Source organism: Mustela nivalis (genome assembly GCF_964662115.1).
Source record: "Mustela nivalis genome assembly, chromosome: 6".
Classification (NCBI taxonomy): Eukaryota; Metazoa; Chordata; class Mammalia; order Carnivora; family Mustelidae; genus Mustela; species Mustela nivalis.
The window spans coordinates 54,831,901-54,857,519 of NC_139025.1; positions in this window are offsets into that span (position 1 = coordinate 54,831,901).

A 25,619-nucleotide genomic window follows, 5' to 3' on the forward strand; every position below is an offset into this window, starting at 1 on the left:
AACAATGAATGCTGGAACACTGAAAAGAAATAAAAGGAAAACAAACAAAAAAAATATAAAACAAAACAAACAAAAAAACCCCTCCTCTGTCACTTATACTGAGTACATTGGCTGTATTGATTAACATAGGGAGAACAGAGATTTTGTTCTTTTGAATCTTCCTGTCTATAAACCTGAGATATTTTTAAACATTATTTTGGAGTCTTTCTCTTTATCTATGTATTTATTTATTTTTGTATTGTTTGGATTATCTTGGATTTTCTAATTATTAAAAAAATTGTTGGCAAGTAATAATCATTAAAACTCTTCCTTTTCTATTTTTATATCTATTAGTGTATCATCTTGCCAGATGATATTGACTGGGACTTCCAAGGGCCGAATAATAATAATGATGGCTGAAAATCAGCTAGATTCTGAATTCAATGGTATTGCTCCTACTATTTCTCATTTAGCATGTGCTAGCTTTTTGTTTGTCACTTTATATATGCTTTCCATTAAAAAAAATATATCTTCATGTTATTATTTTGTTTAGGTTTTTCTTTTGTACCCATTACCTGATGATCATTATTACAAAATGTATTTTTAGAATGATTAGAAATAGAATAGCACATGTTTCTTTTCTTCTTCTTAGAATGTTTGCCTTGCCCCATTTTCTGACTGCTCATTATCTCTTAATGTCCTTTTTTGGTGGAATTCCCAGCCTTATGATAGTCATCCCACCATATTTGTATCTAGAAGAGTTAATTATTGAGTGAGGACCAATTAAAGGTTAAGGTTTAGGTCTAGGACCAATACTCCCATCAATACACCTACCCCCAGAAACTTTTCAGAAGTCAGCGACTTGAGTATTCAGAATCTTTGTAGAGTTCATTTTGCCATTAAAAGTATCTAGGATGTTTTGGATATCCTACCTGGTAGCTTAACTTTAAGACTTCTTCAAATTTCCAGTGATTTAACAAGCAACTCAGTGGACTTTCTGTTTAATTGACCACAAACAATATATGTCTGTTAAATTAATTATCCTGAATCTACATAATATGGTGGCAGATATGAATACAAACAATTCACTTTCAAGGTACATTTGGGAGTCTGAAGTTGGTCATTTGGTCTTACTTGGAATTCTGCTACTTAAAAGCTACATTAACCTATGTGATTCATGGCAGTCTATGGCATGCATTGACAAAGTAGCTAGATTATTACCTACCTCTAGAATAAAGTCTAAAGGAAACCATTTCCATTAAAAAAAAAAAAGAAAAGAAAAGACATGAGGAATCCAAGGAGTATATGTGATGAGCTGGTTTATTCCATCTATACTGGACATCTGTTTTTATTTTTCATCTTCTATTTTATTTTAATTCCAGTGCAGTTAACATAAAGTGTTATTACTTTCAGTTATACAATATAGTGATTCAGCAATGCCATGTATATTACTCAGTGTTCATCAAGATAAGTGTACTCTTATTCCTTTTCACTCTTTCACCCATCTTCCCACCTACCTCCCCTCTGGTAACCATCTGTTTGTTCTCTATAGTTAGGAGTCTGCTTTTTGGGGTGTGTGTGTATGTGTGTGTATGTATGTGTGTGCCTTTTCTTTCTTTCTTTCTTTCGTTTTTATTTTTTTTTGTTGTTGTCATTTGTTTTGTTTCTTAAATTCCACACTGAACATCTTGAAGAAAGAGAATGGAAAGCACAAACCCCCAGTTTCTCTGATCATAGCATTTCTGTGACTACATTTAAAGAATTTCTTATCAATTACATCTTCTTGGGTGATGCACCTGAAAGTTTAAATTAAAATTTGATCCTGTGAGTTTATGAATTACAATGCCTGCTGAACTTTGAGCCTATCTATGGTAGTTAAATATAAGGGTTATACTACTTTGATGTAAGCTCTGGTTCTGCTATTTTCTAACTTTGTAATTTTAGGTAACTTAACACCTCTGTGCTTCAGCTTTCTTATTTGAATAATAATGCTTCTTTATAAAATGTTATGAAGGGTAAGTTAACTAATACATGTGACATGCTCAAAATAGCATCTGAAATAGGACTTACTCTATGAGGTTTAGCCATTATTAATTATAGAACTTATTATCTCATGTTAATTTTAGATTATTAATGAAGTGTATAAAAGACTATGAACATAAAAACAGAGATTTCGGCATGGGGGTGGGTAATTACATTGTTGGTATACTCCAAAACCCCACTAACCACACCTCTCTTGTCAATTGAAACAACCTTTTTTCTCCAGGATCTCATGAGGCTGTTTTTGCTTTACTTGAAGACTTTATAAGAACCCCTGGAGCAGTCAAATCTTCTCATGCACACCTCCACTAACTCTAATTTTATCATTTTACACAGATATATAATGAGTCTGAGAATCTAGCATTCCCCAGGGGGCCAATTATAAAGTTAACCTTGGAGGAAAAAAGTAAAAGCATTGCAAAGCTTTTAAATTTATATTGGAAAAAAATCTATGAATACTGTTTTTAAGTATGGATTCTGAAAGCATTTGACCAAAGAAAAAAAGAGTTTTAGTCTAGTAAAGCTGTTTTTTAAAGAGTACATTAAAGATTTCATATTCCAACTATTAATAAATAAATAAATAAATAAATAAATAAACTGTTCTAGTTGTTCGTTGACTGAGCTCTGTATTCAAAGTTACCTCTTACTAAGTAAGGATGAGATGCCAGAAATTCCTTGGCTTAAGGTAGTGGAAGAAATAGGAAAATGTCTATTTATGACTGTCAAATAGATTTAAGACATGCAATCTACTCTTACCTGGTTCCTATCTAATGTACCAAGAGATGGTTTACAAGGTACTGATTTCATCAAAGCATTAAGAATTTTTATTACATTGATTATATTATCGAGGTGTATTACGGTGGCATTTATTTTTTAATCAGAGGTATTGCTAGTGGATTCTACTTTTTAAGTGGGTTCCCTGAGCTTATTTGGGATGATATAACCATAGGATAGTAGAGGCCAAAGAATTTAATTTAAATGAAAAACTATTAGCATATTATGGAGTTCTTGGGACTAAGAAAGAGATAGGCAAATCATTAAAGTCCAAATGGATTATAAAATAGTAAAGAGTTACAGAAAACTAATAAAACAAAACAAAAAATCTAGATAAGGGAAGTAGAAGTCTATCTTGAATCCTTATAAAATGAACTTAAAGGGGCACCTGGGTGGTTTAGTTGGTTAAGCATCTATCTTTGGCTCTGATCATAATATCAGGATCCTAGGACCTAGCCCTGCCTGGGCTCCCTGCTCAGCAGGGAGCCTGGTTCTCCCTCTCCCTCTCTCTCTTTCTATCCCCATTCGATCTTATTCCCTCTCTCTTTCAAATGAATAAATAAAATCTTCCAAGGGAAACAAAGCAAAAATGAACTATTGGGATTTCATCAAGATAAAAATCTAGGGGTGTTTGTGTGGCTTAGCCAGTTAAACATCTGCCTCTGGCTCAGGTCAGGATCCCATGGTCCTGGGATCTAGCCCCGCATCAGGCTTTCTGCTCAGTGGGAAGGCTTCTTCTCTCCCTCCCTCTGCCTGCCACTCTGCCTACTTGTGATCTCTCTCTCTGTCAAATAAATAAAATATTTTTTAAAAAGATAAAAATCTTTGTGCAGCAAAGGAAATACTCAACAAAACCAGAAGACAACCTACAGGATGGGAGAAGAGATTTGCAAATGTCTTACCAGATAAAGGGCTAGTATCCAAGCTCTATGAAGAACTTATCAAACTCAACACTCCCCCACCCCCCAAATACAGTTAGGAAACGGGCAGAAGACATGAACAGACATTTCTCCAAAGAAGACATAAAAATGACCTACAGGCACGTGAAAAAAAAATGCTCAACATCACTCAGCATCAAGGAAATAACAAATCAAAACTGCAATGAGATACCACCCCATGCCAGTCAGAATGGCTAAAATTAACAAGTCATTTGCTAACAACAAATGTTAGCAAGGATGTGGAGAAAGGAGAACCCTCCTACACTGTTGGTGGAAATACAAGCTGGTGCAGCCACTCTGGAAAACAGTATGGAGGTTGGTCAAAAAGTTGAAAACAAAGCTACCCTACAACCTAGCCATTGCCCCACTAGGTATTTACCCAAAAGATGCAAACGTTGTAATGTGAAGGGGCATCTCCATCCAGTGTTTACTGCAGCAATGTCCACAATTGCTGAACTATGGATAACGCCCAGCTGTCCCATAGACAGATGAATGTATAAAGCTGTGGTACACACACACACACACACACACACACACGAAACACAAACACACACAATGGACTATTCCTCAGCCATCAAAAAAGATGAAATCTTACTATTTACAATTATGTGGATGGAACTGGAGGGTATTATGCTAAGTGAAATAAGTTAATCAGAGAAAGACAACTTTCATAAGGTTTCACTCATGTGGAATTTAAAAAACAAAATAGAAGATCATAGAGGAAGGGTGGGAAAAGTGAAATAAGACAAAATCAGAGAGAGAGACAAACCATAAGAAATTCTTAACTAGAGGAAACAAAATGAGGGTTGCTGTAGGGGAGGTGGGTAGGGGGATGGGGTAACTGGATGATGGTCATTAAGAAGGGCACATGATGTAAGAAGCACTAGGTGTTATATGCAACTGATGAATAACTACTCTACATCTGAAACTAATGATACACTATATGTTAACTAATTAAATTTAAATAAAATGAAATATGAAATAGTAGAAACTTAGAGTAGCTTACAAAATTCTCAGAAATGGGTCTGTTTACAATCCTAGAACCCCTTTAATGAGGTTTAATTAAGGTAACAAAGTGAAATCCTATGATAACTAAGTATATACTATATAAATCTCCATTTTTTACTTTTCCCAAAGAGACCTATCAAGTGTGCACTATGGTAATTGTTAGGGATTTCAGGGATTATTAGCTTTAAGTGAATACAGATTTTTTGGGACCCAGAACAACATTGTATTCCGTGTAAAGGGCTAGCATGGCCTAGTGATAGAGTTTTCACTCATGATTTCTGCACAGCTTGTCTGTCAGGCTTCAAACCAATTCTTTGATTACTTTTCCGGTGGCTGAATATAGAATTTTACTAGATTCAGTTGGCAATTGGTATATTGTCCCAATTAGCTTACTGTTTATGGAGTAAGGTCTTTTATGCTAGAAAGGAGTAAGGTCTATTATGCTAGCAAGGAGTATATGCCATATAAGTTAATTGGGCCCTAGACATCCCCCTTTGGTTCACATTTTTTTTTTTTTTAAGAGAGCAAGAGAGGACACATGCATGCATGTGCTAAATGGGGTGGAGGGCAGAGGGAGCAAGATAATCTTAAGCAAGCTCCACACTTAAGGCAGAGCCTGACAAGGGCTCACAACCCTGAGATCACTACCTGAGCTAAAATCAAGAGTCAGACAGGTAACTGACTGACTGAGCCACTCAGGCACCCCTAGAAGATCCCCATTTAGTTTTCTTTTGTACTGTACAGAATATGGGTAGGGCTTGGGAAATTACTGTGGATTATAAAACATTTAGTCAAGTGGTGATGCAAGTTGAAGCTTCTTTTCTGGATGTGTCTCTATTGTAGTAACTTAATATAGCCAATGTTATTTTATTTATTGCTCTGGAAGTTGCCTTGTTTTTTTCTTCTAAAATAAATTAAAATACCATTGATGGACTTATATTTTAGGAGCTAAAGCTTCTATAAATAAGGTACTATTTTTCTTAGAAAAAAATTCAAATATTAATATAAAGTTGATAAAATACAAATTCGGGGTTCTGAAATTTAAACTTTGTGAACTTAATTAGAAATATGCCTCTGATTACACCTTCACTCTTTTGCTTTAGGATTCGATGAACTCTTTGCTCTTACACAGTTTAGTCTAGAGGGGGTAGTCCAGTAAATGATGATCTGAAGACATTGTGGTAATAGATACTAGGGGAAATTGAGTTGATGTTTTATTGAGGGACATGTGTGTTACAGGGTGGAAGGTAATTCCCAAGAAAATAACTCTGTTTAAGCTTATCATCTCAATCAAATTACAGAATTCTGTGGCCTAAAAGATATTAGATAACTCCACTAAAGGATATTTGCAAGATAGTTACAGAATCATTTCTGCATGGTCTGCATGGGTGAAGATAATAAGAAACCTTTCTCCTATTTTCTCCCAATGTAAATGTGCCTTGAATTTGCCTTCTTTTAGTTACTAGAAACCTTATTGATAAAGGTGGAATTTCAGCTGTGTTACCAGACAGCATTGTTTATGGGGAAAGAAAAGAAAAGAAAGGAAGGGAGGAAGGAGGGAAGGAAAAAGGAGAGGGGAAAAAAAGGAGAGAAAGAGAGAGACGGACATACAGAGGTAGGTAGGGAGGGAGAGAGGTATGAGGGGAAAGAAGGAAAGAGGAAAAACTGATTACTAACTTGAATCTGGGGGCTCCTGGGTGGCTCAGTCAGTTAAGCAGTTAAGCGGCTGCCTTCAGCTCAGGTCATGATCCCAGGGTCCTGGAATGAACCCCAGGTCTGGCTCTCTGCTCAGCAGGAAGCCTCCTTCTTCCTCTCCCTCTGCCTGCCACTGCCCCTGCTCATGCTCTCTCTCTGTCAAATGAATAAATAAAAATCTTTAAAGCAAACAAACAAATAAAAAGAGTGAATCTGGACTAGGGGACTATTATAAAAACATTAAAAACCTGGATAAAGCCATAGCTTTGGGTTTTCCTGAGCTTGGTGATTTTTCTAAATGCGCATGTTCCTTTTTTGGTAAATTGGAAACGAAGCCCTTGAAACTATGAGAAGAGATATTAATTCCTGTATGAAGCTTGGGATTCCTTAGTCAATGTGACTCCCCTCACTTCTCCATGGTCTCATTTCCTAATGTTTAGTTAATGTTGTGGGGCTAATAACTAGCCCCTGAGCATCTGTAAGGATTCCCATAGAAGTGTTCTTGATGCTGGCACACTGGGTTTCCTGTTTTGTATCATTCCATAAATCTGAGAAAACTAGTGTTAGATTTGGCCTATTTCAGTTTTTGAGTTTGAAATATTCAGTTGAACCTAAAATTGTCAAGACTGGTTGTTGCAGTTGACATTTCAGGAATTAGAGGGCAACATATATCAGCTCTGGGCATATAATTCAGAAAAATTTATTAAACAACCTGGAAGTCTGCCAGGTTTGAATATAACCCAGAGGACAGAAGGCTCTCCACTGGGTAGAAACTGCAGTGTGTCTATAACCTGACGCTTGGTCCTTTTGTATCAGCTGATCAAATGTTGGTAAGCACATAGAAGACCTGAGATGCCTAATGAGAATGTGCCACGTTCTAATGAGAGAATTAGAGAGGAGACCTATAGAGTATTGGAGCAACACCTTCTTTCATAAGTATTTTTCCTTATTTTGAAAAATATCAGTGTTTGCTCTTGGATTAGATGTCATGGGTCACAAGGTGATGATGTTACTTAAGCTACCAATTATAAACTTTGTATTATATAACCCACTAAGATAAGTATTATTATTTTAATAAATATTTTTCTTTTATTGCCCTTGTACTTATTCTGTTGTGATTTTCTAATATATTTAATATAGAATATAATTTCATTGTAGGCATACCTTGCTTTAATGCCCTTCATTTTATGTACTTCACAGATACTGTGTTTTTTACAAACTGATGTTTTATGGCAACCCTGTGTGAGGAAGTCTGTTGCCTTGTAGGACTTTTATAATTAGAGAGAAGCTAATGCCTCATTTCAAAGCTTCAAAAGATAGGATGACATCCTTGTTAGGGGCTGGTGACTTTAAGCTGAAGCCAATGCTTATTTATTATTCTGAACATTCTAGGGCCCTTTAAAATTATGCCAAATCTATTCCATTTGTATTCCATAAATGGAACAACAAAGCCTAGATGACAGAACATCTGTTTACAACATGGTTTACTGACTATTTTAAGCCAACTGTTGAGATTTGCTGCTCAGAAAAAAGGAATCTTTTTCAAATATTACTGTTCACTGACAATGCACCTGACCACCCGAGAGCTCTGATGAAGATACACAAAGAGATGAATGTTGTTTTCATGACTGCTAACACAGCATCCATTCTGTAGTCCATGGATCAAGGAATCATTTAGACTTTCAAACCTTACTATTTCAGAAATCCATTTTGTAAGGTTGTAGCTGCTATGGATAATGATTCCTCTGATGTTTTGGACAAGTAAATTGAAAACCTTCTGGGAAGGATTACCATTTTAGATGCCATTAATACATTTGAAATTTATGGGAAGAGGTTGAAATTCTAACCCTAGTGGGTGAATTTGAGGGGTTCAATACTTCAGTGTGGAGGTGACTATAGGTGTGGTAGAAATAGAAAGAGAACTAGATTTAGAAGTGGTACCTGAAGAGGTTATTTAATTGATCAATCTCTTGAAGAAACCTTAATGGATGAGGAGATTGCTTCTTACAGATGAGCAACAAAAGTGGTTTCTTGAGATAGAATCTACTCCTGGTAAAGACCCTGTAAAAATTGATGAAATGACAACAAAGGATTTAGATTATGGCATAAACTTAGTTGATAAAGCAACAGCAAGGTTTGAGAGGCTTGACTACAATTTTGAAAGAAGTTCTGATGAGGCTAAAATGCTATCAGACATCATCGCATGCTACAGAGAAATTGTCCATGAAAAGGAGAGTCAGTCCATGTGCAAACTTTATTGTTGTATTATTTTAATAAATTGCCACAGCCACCCTAAACTTCAGCAACAACCACCCTGCTTAGTCAGCAGCCATCAACACCGAGGCAAGACTCTCCACCAGCAAAAAGACTATGATTCAGTGAAAGCTCAGATGATGGTTAACATTTTTTTAGCAATGACGTTTTTGTTGTTGTGTTTTGAGTTTTTTTGGGTTGTTGTTGTTTGTTTTTTGTGTGTTTTGTTTTTGTGTTCGTTTTTGGTTTTTTAGTTTTTTTGAGAGAGAGGGAGAGAGTGCTCATGAGGGAGGTGGGCCAGTTCAGTTGGAGGGATAGAGAGAATCTCTCAGAGGCTGTACTCGGAGCTTAGTCTCACAACCCTTGAGATCATGACTTGAGCCAAAATCAAGAGTCAGATGCTTAACCAACTGAGCCACTCAGGTGCCACAGCAATGAAGTATTTTTTAAATTAAGGTATGCACATTGTTTTTTCAGACATAATGCTATTGCACCTTAATAGACTGCAATATAGTGTGAACATAACTATTATATGCCCTGGGAAGCCAGAAAACTTATTTGACCTGCTTTATTGCAGTGATCTGCAATGGAATCTGCAATATCTTGGTGATATGCCTATAGCAATAGACAAGGCTTTAAATTGTCCTCTGAACACTAATTTAACTATGTCAAGATCCTGATATTTAGGCTTTCATATTATTCTAGGGTTATTTTTTATTTATCTGCTTGTTTATATTTTACATTTAAAAATATTTTGTTTGTTTGTTTGTTTATTTTAGAGAGAGAATGAGTGTAAGAGAGAGGAAGGAGCAGATGGGGAGAAGCACAGGGGGAGGGAAAAGAAGGGGGAAAGTAAGTGGACTCTGTGTTGAGCAAGGAGCCCCACTTGGGCATTGATCTTATGACCCTGAGATCATGACCTGAGCTGAAACAGAGTAGGATGCTCAACTGACTAAGCAACCCATGTACCCCTATATTTTAAATTTGACCCAAAATATGTTTATTAGGGAATTTGGTCTGTTTAGTGTAAATTCCATGAACGAGAGCCTTTTCTGATTTCTAGTTTTTATTACTTTCATTTTAAATTTTCTTAATTTTTTCTTACATTGTTTTAAGGTAGTACCATTGACACAACTTCCTATATTCATTTTAATTTACCTGGTAGCATAATTATGATCAATTTTTATGAATGTTTCCTTACCTCTGAAAAGTTTTATCGTCCTTTTTGTATGTCTACATAATTATTTTGTGACTTAGTCTCTTTGTATCCTTACTTTATCTTTAATTTTTTACTTTATCATTGAGGAAATTGAAGTCTTCCAATACTAAAGTATTGCTATCTACTTCTCTATCTCCTGTATTTTTTGTTTTATAATATTTATATTGTTATTAAGCTGTAAAAATATTAAATCATATTTTTAAATAAATTATAGTCTTAAGCATCATAATTAGAGTCAGATAAGTTGTTAAGGATGAGGCCCTGATCCCATGGGATTAAAAAGATACACCAGAGAGCTTGCTTGCTTTCTGCAAGCAACTCATATGAGGAAATGGTGAGATTGTGACCCTCTGTTAGCCAGGAAGAGTTCCCTCACCAGGAATTGAATCAGCCAGACATTAATCTTGAACTTTCCAGCCTCTAGAGATATGAGGGGAAAAAAAAAAAAAAAAAAAAAAAGGTTTATTTAAGTCACCCTGTCTGTGGTCTTTTGTTATGACACCCTAAGGTAACTAATATACTTACAAGTTTAGAATCTAGTTAAGGAGACAGGTGCCTAGGCAAGGTCACTATGGCTTACATACCTTGGCCAAAATTTATATACTCTACAGAGTGAATTCAACCCTATTAGAGTTATGTACCACAGCAGCCATGTTGTAGGAATAAGATAAGATGATTTAGGGAAACAACCAGCAGTCCACAATAATTAATTATTTCAGATTTTAGTGTCTTTTTATTTTAGACATGCATATATGTTTATGTATACACAACCATATGTATAAACACAGGAAATATATTAAGCAAAAAAGAATGGAAATGGCCTACATGGCATTTACTACACACTGCTCCATAGCTTAGAAAGTTTGTCTGGGAGTCAAGAGCTTCTAGTACCTTATGACTATCCTTCATTCAACCATGGAAGAGCCTACAGGCATTCTTCTATCAGTAGCAAGAATAGGAGGAGAAACCTGAATCAGCAACATTTCCTTCCTTAATTTGGTATAAATTCTCATTACTATAATTTACTAATATGCTAACTTCTAACCTCAGATATTTTCTGAATCAGGTTTGCTAAATATTGTGGAGAATAACTATCTTTCAAATAAAATAGTTTTGATTTTTTTTTTAATTTTTTATTTTTTATAAACATATATTTTTATCCCCAGGGGTACAGGTCTGTGAATCACCTGGTTTACACACTTCACAGCACTCACCAAAGCACATACCCTCCCCAATGTCCATAATCCCACCCCCTTCTCCCAAACCCCCTCCCCCCAGCAACCCTCAGTTTGTTTTGTGAGATTAAGAGTCACTTATGGTTGCCATTTGCGACAACATGGATGGAACTAGAGCATATCATGCTTAGCGAAATAAGTCAAGCAGAGAAAGATGGGATTGATTTTTTTTTTAATATGGCAACATGATGACAAGGTACCTGAACAGTCATTTCACCAACCTGTAAAGGCAATAATCAGCATAACACCCAACTTGGGTCAGATCCAAATTTTACATAGAGATTCTCTGTATTGTTTTCAATATGTTAACTTCTTGGAAAGCAGAAATGCCCAATAATTACTATGGATTTTAATGGAAAGATTTATAAAACTAATGCCACAATTTTTAAGTCAGTAAAACATCAAGAGTTCAGTTAGGGATGTTTAAAGCAAAACTCCCATTTTCAGTGTGCCTTCTGCCCTAATTAGGAAAGGAACTGATTATCCTGGAAGATACTGAATGGTGTGAATGCAGCCCCAATTTTTCTGAATATGACTGTTTAGCAAGTTTACTTTTAAATGAATTAATTAGGGGATGCCTGTGTGGCTCAGTCAGTTGAGTATGCCTTCAGCTCAGGTCATGGTCCCAGGTCCTGGAATTGAGCCCAACATCGAGCTCCCCACTCAACCCTCTATCCCTCCCCACTCTTCATGCTCTTTCTCCGTCTCAAATAAAACAAGTCTTTAAAAAAAAGAAAAGACTGTTATTTTAATTCTCCATTTCCTTTAGAGTGCAACAAAATCTAGTAATTACCTGCTGCCTTTTTTTTTGTCTTTTTTTGTAATATTTCAATGCTCATTGTTGAGGGAGGTGAACATTTATTAGATAATGTATTTATAGGAATTTCAAGTAGGAAAATGATTAGTACCATGTACCAGGTTACTTATAATTTTTCTTTCACCCCAGGATAAAGGTAAATTTGTTTATCCTTACTTTTCATCAGTCGAGGAGGATAACAACTCTCTGTCTCTCTGACAGGAAGATAGGCTTTGTCCTGAATACATAGCCTTCCTGTGTGATTCCTTTGCCTTTTCTCTCTAGGAAGCAAACTAAGAAGTTCTATCATACAGTGATATGATAAATCTCTCTCTGATAAACGAAGGGGATTCACTGCTATCACCTTCAAAAAACTTATTTTCCAGTGACTTCTGAGATTGATTGCCATAATGTTTTCTTTTTCCTAAAACAGTCAGTACTATTTGAGGTTCATTGTATTGGGCTGCGGTTCTACCCACTTTTTAACATGTTTTTCATGGATATTTACCTATGTCCTAGTTTTTCTGAAAGATGAAAGTTACATTTTTACTTATCAACTTTTTTATAAGTAATAAAAGTAATACAAATATTACATATTTTCCTAGGAAAAGAGAAGGAAATGCTGCTGCCTTCAAATCATAGGCTGTCTAGCTTCTTGAATTCAAATATATACCTCACTTAATCTATACACTTCTTTTTCCAACACCCATATTTAATTGTTTTTATCTAAGTACTACTTTAGTAGCATGCTATATGATATTGATATATAGCAAGCTGATTTCAAATCAGTTCTAAATAACATACTAGTTTCTCTATTTGTAACCGCAATAAGTTATCACAAAGTTGGTAGCTTACAACATCACATGTAATTATTTTCCTGTAGTTCTGAATAACAGAAATCCCACATCTTCCTCACCAGGCTAAGGTCAAGGTGTCTGCAAAAGTATGGTAATTTTGGAAGGATAATTTGTTTTACTGCTTTTTCCAGCTTCTAGAAGCTACAAATATTGCTTAGTTTTGGCTTCTTTCTTCATTTCAGAGCCAGAAAAATAGTATATCTCTGATCTTGTTTTCATTGATATATCTCTTTCACTGACTCTGACCTCTTTTCTGCCACCCTCTTCAATTTTTAAGGATGCTTTGATTACATTGGGGTCACCTCAGTAATCCAGAATAATCTTTGTATTTTAAGGTCAACTGCTTAGGAAAATTAATTCCACCGGCAATCTTAATTTCCCTTGGTGGTGTGACCTATAGTGGTCACAAGTTCTGAGTTTTAGGACTTAGGTGGGGTGGGGAGGAGAGGTACTGTTGTTATTCTTCCTACATGTTTCTGTTTTAATTTGAATTTACCTATCATGCATGTCTTAAGACATGTACTTTCCGGTCTATAAACATATAGTGCTTACTTTTAATTATTTCTATTTTTAGCTAAATATTCAACTAAAAATTGTTAATATTTCCATTTTAAATTAGAAAATGGTTAACATTTGTGATAATTCCTTGATAACTTGAAACTAATATATATTATCTCTATATAAAGAGTAAATATTTTTCCATAAATACTTAAAATCAAGCCATTCATTTTGTTGCTTTAAATTCTCTATTTTGTATTAAATATTTAGCTTATTTACCTCATTATTACTTTAAATACCATTGATCATTCTCTCTTCCATCCTCTTAATTTCATGTAGTTTTAATATCCCTTACAAAATATTTTATACTTAATATTAAATTCAATGCATTTTTAACTATATGTGCATTTATCAATTCAAAATTTGTGGCAGAGATTTCTTGTCACCCCAGAGATCCAGTTTCTTTTATCTACAGTAATAGCACACCTAAATTGTCAGGTGGGGATTAAATGGGAAGCAGCTAGTAATCCACCAGTAGCAGTAGCTAGCATTCCCACCATCTCGGGCTAGTACACACTCCTTCTCTTTGGCTAGAGACTTGAGGACACCCTTAAGAGGTTTGCTAAAACTTGACACCTAAACAAAACAAGACAAAACAAATTTAACTTTAAATTCTCTCCTCTCCCCTTCACTTGTGGGAGACTGAGATCTCCCCCCTGTTTTTTTCACCTGTTTTAATGCTGCAGAGTATTGATTGGGGCATTCCTCTGGCTGGTGACTTAACACAGCCTCAGGTGTTTTACAAATGGGTGGCATGCCTGTTTTAAGGTAAAACAGCTGTCTTTGGGCTCAGAGATGGAGACCACCGTGGAGCAAGCAGAGAAAGAAGAGTGAGGGCCTCATGTTCTTGGTTGAAGAGGGATAGCTTTCTGAAGTAGAAGTATGCCTGTTGTTGAAGTGATTTGAAATTAGCATGGAGTGAAGGGGGAAAGAGTGTGGCCAGCTATGAGGATGGAGCACTGGGGTGGAGTGCTGAGGAGACGATAGACTGGCCTGGTTACTGCCAGCTTCCTGGGGGAGGAGAGGTTGTTCTTAGTTGCAAGGGGCCAGCTGCTTGGCTGCTAGGGTTGGTAGCAGGGTGAAAATGGGTTATTTAGGCTTTGCCCACTGATCTTTGTTGCTCACCTTAGTGGGCATTTCACTAAACACCATTCCTTCCCAGGGAAAGTGGATGGAAATTAAAAGTGCATATCCAGGCAGAGGAACTGATGGTAAAGTTCGGGTGTCCTTCCCCAGTCAGTGTACAGGCTCACGGGATTTGGCTGCTCAGGGTCTCAAGTCTCATGTGACTCCAGCAGCTTATAAAACTAGCTCACATGTTTTGAAGAGTGAACAAACTTGCTAAATAGACGTTTGAATGCTTCCCTGGGGAAGAGGAGCCATAGATCTTACCAGATTGTCAAAGAGTTCTGTGTGTTCTCAGGATTCAGAGCTTCTAGGTGCCTTCGACCTGCCCTGTTTAGATGGTGTCCTGCACAGACCACAGTGCTGAATGGTGCGATTCTGGAACGAAGTTGATTGATTTTGAATCTTGACTCTTATCTCTTATTAGTGAGTTATACAAATCTCTTAACATCCCTGTGTCTCAGTTTCCTTATCTGTAAAAGAGGTTAACAGAGAACTTAGCTTCATAGGGTTGTTGTGAAGATCAAATGAAATTTTCCATCTATGCAAAATTGTCACTTCTCCCCATTGCCCAATGAGGTGAGCAGGTCAGAAGTTACCTTCTCTCCATTTCTGCTGCAGAAGAAAGGTGAAGAGCTTGGTACAAGAGCCTCTGGTTCTGAGTGTGGATGGGCTCTCTAACTCTCCAGCAAAATCACTGCAAAGAGGAAGCTGCTTTCAGAGGTGCGAGTGTTCCATTTTAGAGAAGCCAGGAAATAAAGTGAATATAATAGTAACAACAAAATTAAACAAATAGTCAACTGAAATATAGGCTGTTTATTGTAGCTCCCTAGCATAAAGATAGTTGTGATCTTATGATCTTTCTAGCTAATGAAACAAGAAGCATGTGTCCTTAAAGCCAAGAGAAAGGGGAAATGGCTCTTCTTCCTTTTCTGAGTCCTACTTAGAAAATGATATGTTGTGTGGATAACTATTTTGATGAGAATGAAAACCATATACTAGTACAAGAGAATGAAAACACTAGTTCTCCAGCATTGAGAGTGTAGCTGAATTATTCCATAATATTGCTGCCTACATATCCATGTTGTGTGGACAGTTGGCATGCAACAGCCTCGAACTGACAGCCCATCCTAGGAGCACATGCCCTAGACAATAGGCTACAGAGTCACAAGAAAATATGAGTTCCTAATATGACTTCCCCAAAGACCCTTGTGATGAACATTTCTCCCCTGCTTTCTAGGGCCTTACATGAGCCTTCCGTTAGATAAGACCCAAATCAAGCTAACCAAAAGTCCCACTCACTCTTTTTGGTTTGAACTGGTCAACCTGGCCTTGGTCTGGTAACTTAAAGCACTCCACTCTCAGACTTGGATAAAGTCATGTGCCTCAGATTCTGCCTTGCTTTCTCTGCCAGCAACTTGACTTAACCTCCTCTTGTGGACCCTTGATATGTGTGTGTGTATGTGTGTGTGTGTGTGTGTGTGTGTGTGTGTGTAAGACCTGTGAGTAGTAAACTTCTCTATTTCACTTTCCTTTGTAGTCTTTTGTTGAACTGTAGCTTCTTAAATACTATGCACAACTGCTGTGCTAAATTTGTTCTGCTTGAGGTTACAGTATGGATATTTACAAGGTCATGTAAAGTCATTTTTTAGCTACCTAATAGTGGTAATAGAGAGAATACAGATCCAAAAAGTTTGGAGAGAACTTTATTTAATGGTCATGGAATTATGTTTATATATCCTACTAGAGGGCCAGAATTAGAGGTAGGAGAGGATACTGAGATAGTCTCTTTGGATGCAAGATTTAAGGTGATGTCAAAAACTTCAATAGTCAAAATAAATAATAATATAAAATTTTAAAAGTCAACATTAATATAAATAATTCATAATGAACAACTATAAAACAGAAACTATAAAAATATTAAAGGACAAAGTGTTTGTTTTATTACCTTAAAATATTGTTTTGGGGAATAATCTTTTTTTTTTTAATTTTAATTCCAGTATCGTTAACACAGTGTTATAATAGTTTCATATGCACAATATAGTGACTCAGCAGTTCTATACATTACTCAGTGCTCATTGTGATAAATATACTCTTAATTAGCTTTGAGAAGTGGTAGTCCCATGCTTCAGGATTTATGAGGGTTGACAATGATTAGAGAAGAGAAGAGGTTGGGCAACATGGGCTTTATAAATAATTATAAGGCTTTCTGATTCAGCATTAATTCACTTTTTTCTCTTGGTTCAAAATATAGGAGGACATTTGGCTAAGTGTATAAAAAGATGCACATTTTTTCCTTTTGCCTCAGACTCTAATATGGTTTGACATGGTCTTATCCTATCATTTCCCCCCACCCAACCCTCAACCTGGCATGAGGGGAGGCAGTTCTTTTCAATATCGGTTTGCTTTTAGCTTTCTTTCACAATGGGAAAAACTTCTCTTACCTCTTTTATCCCACCATCCACCCCTTGCTTTTAAGAAGTGAAACTAGATCTTATTTCTCACCCTCACAAAATTCCTACATACCTCTGCCTACTTCTGGAATGCAGAAGTGGTTTCAGCACTGATCACTGTGGTTATGTCTACATCCATACATTGCCTGAAAGTGTTTGTCTTGTTTTGGAGCCTCTGTCATTTGATTTTCTATTTTTGTATAATTTATGAACCATTTCTATGTGTTTGGAAGAGGGGAGTGGATGAAAAGTGAGAATTTATTGAATTACCTAGAGTACTAGTCCATATTTTCAACAAATGAGAAACTAAAGTCTAGAGACACAATGGCCTTTGTAATCAAGATACCTGTTGTGATAACTAAGGCATCTTGTCTTTCCAACATGTGCTTTTACTTCAGGCTTCCACTTAAGGGAATGAAAGAATTATTTAGAACTAATTAGAAATTACTAAGAAAAATACAAGAGTACATGTATCTAGGGCAATTGGCTACATCTCTGACTGTCCTTTTATTCTCAAGAATTGAGTACTTTTGCAATGTTGTTTTTCCCTTTATGGTAGTTGATCTAATTATACTAACTTATAAAGGAAAGTGTTATTTATTAGGTGTACATTTCTTTCTACTTTCCTCCTGTAGTGTGATGCCTTCAGTGGATCCACACTGGCATAAAATTTCTATTATAAGAAACTATTCATTTCCCTAGTTCTTTTCTCAATTTGTGATAAAAGACTAAAATAGCTTCTTCCATTCAAATATTTTCCTTAACTTGCAAAAGCTTAAAATGCCAGTGGTTATCTTAGATATGCCTTAAATTAATGCACATAGTTTGAAACATATACCATACATACATATATTTGAAAACCTTTTAGTATAAACTCATGGAAAATTTATTTACTTTCATAATTTTTAAGTTTGGAAAAATGATAGTCTAAAGAAACAATACAACCTCTAACTAAAACAGTATATTGTCTAGAAATATAATTTTGTCCGTTTTGGTAAAAGTTCTTTGGTGTATAATCTTTGTTTTTGAAAACAACAAGTTTGTCTAAGTTTATATAGAGTAAGAATGACAATTTCCTACTAAAAAAAAACCCAAAAAACAAAAAACAAAAAACTGGCCCAAAGTTACTAAAACAAAAACAGGAAGACAACAAAATATGATTAACACTGTTAATACTCATTTCTCCCCATCATAGTATGGCAGGTGTGATTCTTGAAAACACTTCATTCACCATGGATTGTGGCATTTGTGTTTCTTTTTTATATATGTATTTAAGATTTTGTTTAAAGCAGAGAGATTGAGAGCATAAGTAGGCAGAGAGGCCGGCAGAGGGAGAGGGGGAAGCTGGCTCCCTACTGAGCAGAGAGCCCAATGCGGGACTCAATCCCAGGACTCTGAGATCATGACCTGAGCCAGAAGGCAGGGGCTTAACCCACTGAGCCACCCAGGCGCCCAGGCATTTGTGTTTCTTATGTTAAGCTATATCCCAAGTGCAGTCAGCATTCCAAAAAATACACTTTTTCATCAGATACTCCATATTCTGCAAGGTGTGGTTAAAAGGTGATTTTATTTTTTCTATTGTGATTAGCGCTTTCTTAATTAGCATGGTAAATTTGAGAAATAGGCTTTAATGGTGTACATGGTGAACCGTTAATAAGCATGCTGAATACTAAAAATGAGCTCTCACTGAAAATGAAAAATACAGATTGGGTAAATTATTTTAGAGATATTCCCTCCCCTTAGCTGAACAGTCAGTATAACAGCAATACCTATCATTACCCTTATTGATGATGCTTTAGGCTAAAATGCTAAATAGCCCTGTGCTAGCCTTATACCTAGGAACTCCAAACACCTGATTCTTGTTAGAAGCGTAGTGGATGAATGCCTTTGGAATCTTGTTTTGAGTGAACATTCATTTAAGTTGTTCTGTAAACACCTGAAAGGACAGGGAGCTGGGACTTGTTTGAGATTGGTGAGCAGGTTGAAGGAAATACCTTAGTAATCATCTGTTAGTACATGTTCAGCTAATGAAATGTATGATAATTGGCAGAATAATCTGAGACTTTTGCTATGAACAGTAAGTTTTTGGAGGGAAATAGCTAATTCTCTAAAGGTTCTCATAATTTTTCTGTAGTTACAATTATTAGCCAAATGAATGAAGGAATGAATGAGTAAATAAATAAATAAATAAAGATGTTCCAAACCAAATTGGCTTAATTCAGTTCACTATATACCAAAGTTCATTTATTTTACAAATGTTTACTCATTATTTATCATATGTATGAAAGATTGAGGTAGAAAAACCTGATCAACGTTTATTAAAAGAAGTATAAACCTTATCAAATGTTTATCATGAAAGCATATGTACTCTATTTATCCTCAGGCATGTGTATAAAATGTGTATAATTTTAGTATTTATTTAATACAAAATAAAAACAAATTCTTAATGATAATACAAATACATAAATCTTTCATTTCTATATCACAAAAGCTATATTTATTAATATTGACATAATGATAATCTTGATTTTTTTTTCCTGGCCAAATATTCATGCTTCTGTTTATACTTTAAGCATGTGTTTATAAACAATTGATAACAAAAACTAGTCTTTCAGGAAAATTGAGAAAGTTTTTGATATGTTATAAGTGAAATTCAGAAATCTGAAATCTTGATTTACTTATGATAGTTCCTGCTTGAATCTCATTTGAATGTATGTCATTCTGTTATTCTTAGAATTTGATTTGATCAAGTATCCTCTTCAGCCTCATTATTCAAGAGCTTATCAACTTGATATATAATTGTTACCCTAATCTACTGGTAAGTGCAAAATCTATGCATAGTGCTTTGCATTTGAACATTTAGAAGTTATTGAATGATTCACATTAAAAAACAAATGTTGATCCCATTGTTAAAATTTTAGGTTTTTTCTACAAAATTTAAGTGCTTCCTAAGTCCATGTTCCTATTTGTCCCCTCCATTGTTTTTCATAACATTAAGAAGATTTTTTAAAATTTATTTAAAAACTCATTTTAACAATTTCCTTTCTGAACATGACTTCAGTGGAATCTTCTTGAAGTAGAGGATCATTTCATTCTCTCATTTAGTTATTAGCTAAAGTGCAAGACATTTTCTGACTATGTACCAAGTTAAAGAGACAAAACAAGACTGGCATCAGTCTCTGCCTTCCCAAATTCTGTTTGTTGAATATGTGAATTTAACATATTGAAGATGTTGTTCCTTATCTGGAAAATGAGTACAGTTTTAAATTTTAAATGATATAATGCAAATAAAGCATTGAGGATGGTGTTGGGCATAGAGTCGAGGCCTCACTATCCATAATCTGTTTTTTATAGTTATTTTACTGTTAGAGAAAAACCTTTTACTCTGTATGTATTTATCTATACTTATGTCTGAGTAAAAATCCCCAGGAGTCTACAATATAATTTTGATAATGGTCACACAAATTATTATTTTTATTGAGATATAGTCACATACTTCCAAATCATTTCCAGGAATTTCTTTGTTCCTTTGTAATCAATACCTCCCTATCCAATTGCAATTCCTTAAATGCCATCCCTATAGTTTTGGTATTTTTAAAAAATCTTTATTTAAATTCTAGTTAGTTAACATACAGTGTAATATTGGTTTCAGGTGTACAGTCTAGTGATTCAACACTTAGGTACAATATCCCGTGCTTTTCACAAGTGTGCTCCTTAATGACCATCACTTATTTAACCCATTCCCCCACTAACATCCCATCTGGTAACCATTAGTTTCTTCCCTATGATTTTGATTTTGCCAGGAGGCTGCATTAATATAAATGTATTATTATAGCCTTTTGAATATGCTTCTTTCCCTTAGCAAAATTAATTTGAGGTTAATCTATGTTGTGTGTAGTGATAGTTTCTTCTTATTACTGTGTAACATTCCATTGTAGGAAAAACAATTTTCACCTGTTTACCAGTTTAAGAATTTAGATGTTTGTGTGTGTGTGTGTGTGTGTGTGCATATATATATGCACTTTGGTGAACATAAGTTTTAATAATAATGTTAGAAGTTTGGGGAAAACAGGAGAATACATGTTTCATTCTGCCTTTTTATTGCCTTTGGTATATGAAAATTCTGAAAATTTTTCACTAGGTTACTCACATAAGGATGATAATAGGCTCAAAATTGAGATATCACAATAAATGCATCCGTTTCTTTTGATTCAAATATTTTTTAAAAGAAGTTAGAAAGTTGAATATTTGTCAAGTTGTGAACCAAATGGAATAAAACGAACCAAATTATCTTTCTGTACTTTTTAAAAAGATTTTATTTATTTATTTATTTTAGGGGCACCTGGGGGCTCATTTGGTTCAACATCTGTCTTTGGCTCAGGTCATGATCTCTGGGTCCTGGGATTGAGCCCTATGAGCTCCTGGCATTGAGCCTGCTTCTCCCTCCCCCTCTGCCTGCTGCTCCCCCAGCTTGATTTCTTTCTCCTTCAAATAAATAAAATATATCTTTAAAAAAAAGATTTTATTTATTTTAAAGAGAGTGAGAAAGTGTGTGCACAAGCAGGAGGAGAGGGAGAAGGAGAGGAAGACAATATCCAGCAGATACCATGCTCAGCACAAAGCCCCATGCAGGCCGATCTCCCCACCCTGAGATCATGACCCAGGCCCAAACCAAGAGTCTGACACTCATCAGGCTCCATCTCACAATCTGAGATCATGACCTGAGCCAGAACTCAAGAGTCACATGGTTAATGACTGCAGTACTCAGGCACCCCATGGTTAACTGACTGCAGTACTCAGGCACCCCACTTTCTGAACTTTTTAATGAAGTAATTAATAACTACTCATTTGAGTAGGAAACATATATTGATAAAAGATCCCCAAACCATCACTCTTGAAGGTGGTTAACTGCCTGAAATTTTTCACAGGCAGTTACAGCCTTATGCATAAAATGTTTATATATAACAGACACAACATATATTATTGCAGTATTCATCAGTATGCATCGTCACAATATGGACATTAATGTCAACCTTGTTTTTTTTAAGATTTATTTATTTATTTGTGATGGGGAGGGGCTGAGGGAGAGAGCATACTCCATACTGAGTGCAAAGCCAGAGGCCTCTGATCCTAGGACTCTGATATCTTGGCCTGAATGGAAATCAAGAGTCAGCTGCTCAACCATCTGAGCCAACCAGGCACCCCTAATGTCAATTTCGATTAATAATGATAATTAGATATGTAGATGAATAAATGCCATTTTGTTTGTATTTCCTTCTTTATTAGACATTTTGGATAAGTAATAAAATAATAAGTAGGACAGACATAAAGCAAAAAAATTATGGCAAACAGAGTTGTAATTATGCTATACAGTATCAGAGAAGAAATAGTTATCCTTGAGTTGTATTATATTTAGCCACTGGGCTAGGAAATCAATGGGGTAATAATATTAGAGAGCTAAGACTTCCAGTCTGATGAAAGTTCAAAAATATTACCTCCGTTATAAAGCTTTAAATTCTGTTAGATTTCTTTTGGCTCAGGTTTTATCATAGGAAAAAATAATATGAGTTGTAATATATTTTTTTACTGTGGGAAAAGAAAGAAGGTAGAATATGGCAGAGAGAATAAAAGTGGCTTTCATATTTCTTCAGAAAAGCTGTGCATTATGAAAATCTGTGATATAAAAGACTAGATGATAAAAAACCCCAACTTTTATTAAAAGGAAGTAAAACTCTTTTAGAGGTTTGAGCATTCCAAAAAATATTTAATTTGATTTCAGATACTTTTCATTTCCTTCCCATTGTACTGTTTACCATTTTTTCAATAACTGGTAAGGGGTGATTTAAGGAACCATGTTCTTTCTTTTTTGCATTGATGAGGTCATTTTCTACATGCTGACAACGTTTGAACCTTGCCACTGTCAAGAGAAGGGCAAGAGTTGAACACATTAGGAGCTGCTTCTCCTCCCAATATTGAGATGGCTCTAGTAAGCAAAATACCCCTGCAGAAGGACCTCCCAAAAACCTAGAGTGGTAGGTGTTATGCTTTTACTTCTCCCACAGAATTGGCAATTGAAATGCAGATTTAAAAAAATAGTCTTAAACATCACTAACAATTTAAAAACTCTTTTAAATACCTTTTTTAATACAAAATGTCATAAAGCTCTAAGTCTCATATTCTTGGAATATTTATCAAAAAAGAATTTATTTATAAAAAAAATTCTCAATTTTTTCTGATTAAGAAAAGGGAACATTTTAAGATGAAAGTCTAACCAGACAGTAAGTTATAATTCAGAGTGAAGTTTTACTTGACCCTTATTAGTCTCATCTGATGGTATGTGATGAATGAGGATGTAAAATAATTTGGTTAGACTATACATGAAGCTGTTCTTAATCCTAAATCTTAAAATGCAAGGAGGAGATTAGTTCAGTTTTACCACAGTTAGCAAGTTTCACATGATCAGTGCTTAATTTCATCATAATTTAAAATCAACTACAGAACAAATTATAAACAAATGTTTTATTGGCTGTAAAACTGTATGTTCAATTATAGTACTGTACTTGAGACCATAGACTTTTGCCATTTGAAGAAAGAAGTAGCTATATCAATGCCCAAGTGATAGCTAAATATTTTTCAAATACAAACATTGAAAGGCAGGATTCTAATAGCTTATAATAATTTTCCCTTATTACTAGCATATGTATATATAATATTTTCAAGATATGTTTGTGTGTGCCAGTTTGTTTAGGAACATTCTTTGATTTAAGCCCATCATGTTCTTTTTTATTTTTTATTTATTTATTTATTTATTTATTTATTTTTAATGATTTTATTTATTTATTTGACAGAGAGAAATCACAAGTAGTCGGAGAGGCAGGCAGAGAGAGAGGGAAGCAGGCTCCCTGCTGAGCAGAGAGCCCGATGCGGGACTCGATCCCAGGACCCTGAGATCATGACCTGAGCCGAAGGCAGCAGCTTAACCCACTGAGCCACCCAGGCGCCCCCCATCATGTTCTTTTTTTACCTTGAGTATCCTTAAACTGTCAGCTAATTTGTAATCTCTATTATTTTGCATTTTACATAAGAAATATCATAATCAAGATCAATTATCAGGTGCATTTTCCCCATAAAGTTGTGTCCTAGAAACACTGGGAAAATAGACCTTAATATAAAGTGCTGATGGTTATTTCAGACTGTGTAGCCCAGTGATAACCCTCATTTTTCTATCCTTCTCTGAAACCCAGATTCTACTTAACGACTATTTTTCCCAACTTAAGTTCTCCTGAGTTGTAGTGGATAACACCTACTTCCCACTGATTTTCCCTGGACATGGTAGCCTCGCTACACAATAGCTAGTTAAAACAGCTTAGCTGCTTATTCAGCTCTCTCCTTCTGGTTTGAAATGGTTTCTTCTGGGTAGATTTTTTCGTAAGTTTCTAATGACAACAGATGGTAAACTTAGAGGAAGACTGTGGAGAGGATATATGGAACTGAATTGATTTACATTTACAATTCTGCTTAATTCAGCTCAATTTCCCCAAACTTAAATAAAGCCCCCTCCCAAAATTAATTACAGTTGATTTATACAGGTTTATGTACAGGAGAAACAATAGCAACAATTAAGATTTTTGCATTCTCATCTGTTGGGAAGTATATATGTTCTTTAAAGAAATGGGTTTAAAACAATTATAACTACGATAAGTCTGTATTCCAGAAGGCCTTTATTCAGATATACTGTGTTATTAATATCATATTCAGAATATTATCTTAAAGAATTATCTGACCTATGTTTATGCACAGATCTTTCAGTTAAACTGGTACAGTAAACTAAAAGCTAAAACTCAGAAAATTTTGTCATTTTAAATTTTTCATAGTTTTAGTAAAATAAATTGATTTAATAAAAATAGTAGATTTTTTGGAAATTCTGCTACAGAAAATAGAGTATAGCTAATATGAGACATTAATTCTATAAAATTTGTAAATATGAGTGTTTAATTCAACAACTGCAATATTTGACTTAGAGTTTTCTGTAACTGTAACTCTGAATATAAATTCTGAATCATTGCATTAAATTTTGTTCACCTTTATGCACAATTTAATCATAATAAGGACACATTAGGGCAGCGTAGAGCTATAGGAATATCAAGTAAAACTAATAAAATTGATATTTAAAGAAGATTCATATTGTAACATTTTGTAGAACAAGATAAATGGAAGTTAAAAGAGATGGGGAAATAATGAGACAAGATACACTCTTTTTCACATGAATACAGCAATAAATTAATAGCATATTAATTTTTACTTCACTTCCAATATTTTCACATAAAAATATACCACCTCTTCATATTTTTCTCTGCTCATAGTTTTCATGAATCATTCTGCTATTTAGGATCTTCCTAATTTTCTTGCTATTAAAGTTTGGAATTGCTTACTGCTCATATTTCTTTTCTTTACTCTAAAATCCTCTCCCAGGCTATGAAGTCTTATTTTTATGAAGTCAAGATCACTTATTTCTTGACTCTGTAATTGCCAAATTTTATTTTTACATTGTGAATATAGCAGTTTCTTCTCAATTCACACACACAGAAAAGATTTGAATATTGTGTTTCTTGTGGACTTGGATAATTACGCTTAATGCTGAAGACCCAGAACAACAGCCCCACAGCAGGCTACCTCACTGTAGTATAAT